At 59.3% G+C, this 1,583-nt stretch overlaps 1 non-coding gene across 1 annotated transcript; it reads left to right on the top strand.

Moving 5' to 3' along the window:
• The first annotated feature begins 88 nt into the window (after nt 1-88).
• On the top strand, nt 89-160 carry TRNAT-CGU. Its single transcript has one exon. It is a non-coding gene; the product is annotated as a tRNA-Thr (tRNA).
• The last annotated feature ends 1,423 nt before the right edge of the window (nt 161-1,583 follow it).

Here is a 1,583-nt window from a genome sequence, read left to right as displayed (position 1 = left end):
GGCCGAGCGGGCGCGCGCTCGCGCCCGCGGGGCGAGCTCACGGGAGCAGCGCCAGGATAGAGGTTCGCGGGGCCGCCGTTGGAACGCAGGCGCGGTGGCCAAGTGGTAAGGCGTCGGTCTCGTAAACCGAAGATCACGGGTTCGAACCCCGTCCGTGCCTGCTACCCTTCTTCCATTGCTGAGAGGTCACTTTTTGGGAGGGATGGAGGGACACCTTTTCAAGAGTGGTCAACAAACGTCGACGCCTTGTGATTCCGCGTTTACATCCTCTCCCCTGGACTGCACAGCGGGACTACTGTTTTCCTTCAGTTTGGATTCCAGCTCTCCTCCCTCCCTCGTATGAGGTGACAGTCTGGATGGTCCAGCCTCGGCGCCCCCGGGCCGACGCGCTGCCGGTGTGGCCCGCCTGGCCCTCGGCTCTCTACAGACAGCGCCCCCTGCCGCCCCAGGCCATTTCGTCATCCGAGATTTGGTGGAGAGCCGGGGCGGCGGGCGTCGCAAACTCCAAGGCCTGGCGCGGGGAGGATCGCCTGCGAATCCTTGGCCCCAGCGAAAGCCCGGCACCACGCGGGCGAGAAGGCCCACAGCTGATGCCCCCCCCACCGTGTTTCTGAACACTAGGACTAAAGTGAGGCTCAAATTTTACCTGTACAATGGCCAACTGAATAGCTAACCCTGAATTGTACCCCTCATCTTTAAAATAAAATTAAAAATATAAAAATAATGCGATGTCATCCGCTCTAATGGAAGAAAGACCGCCGTGGCCTGGTTCCGAACCCACACTCAGCGTGAGCTGTTGTCTGCCGGTTTGCTATTTTTGAAAGGCAATCCACTGTGGGCCTTCAGCCCTGCCCAGACTTGAAGCAATGCTGTCATGAAAATCTAAAACCCTCGCTTCCAGCCTCCGTTTACTCCTGTGTGCAACGAGTATCCGGCCAGCGCCGGCGTTTGTGAAGCAGCGGCCAGAGACCGGTGCAGAGGCGACCTCGGTGAATGCCTGCGCCTCCAGGTAGCACGGGTGCACCGCGGGGCCGCCCGAATGCCGCCTTGGAAGACGTTATGCGGTGACCCCAGCCTCCGGAACCGGTGTATTGTATAACCTGTAAACCAGCTTGACCTGTTTTGGGAGACTTGTATCGGTCCGCTTCCTGACTGGAGGAAGCATTAATGGAGCTCCTAGAGTGTGCGTGGCGGAACCGGACTCAGGGCAGCCTCGGCGAGCAAACCAGGACCAGGGCGGGCTCTCCAGAGCAGACAGGAGATGGCGGGAGCGGCCAGGCCAAGTGTACCCTCTCGGAGATTGTGCTTCTCACGTCGAGAGTAGCAGCATCCCCTAGAGGGCTCGTTCGCACCCCGGTGGCCGGGCCCCACCCCCAAAGCTTCCGCCTTCGGTAGCTCTTCGCTGGCCTGGTCCTTTGCGCTTCCCAGGAGCTGAAGGATGTGGGCGTTGGACCGCGCTTGGACACCACTGTTGTCACTAAAACCGTATTCTAAAGCCACCTTCTAATCGCCAGCAGGAGCAGTGTGCATGCATGCATGTAAATACGTAAGCTAACACACAGAAAAACAAAGCTGGGGATCGT

This window comes from Carlito syrichta, unplaced genomic scaffold (assembly GCF_000164805.1).
Source record: "Carlito syrichta isolate Samal-C Ts95f unplaced genomic scaffold, Tarsius_syrichta-2.0.1 Scaffold301845, whole genome shotgun sequence".
In the NCBI taxonomy this organism is placed as follows: Eukaryota; Metazoa; Chordata; class Mammalia; order Primates; family Tarsiidae; genus Carlito; species Carlito syrichta.
The sequence above is the reverse complement of the archived record's forward strand: the minus strand, read 5'-3'. Positions and strand labels throughout refer to the sequence as shown.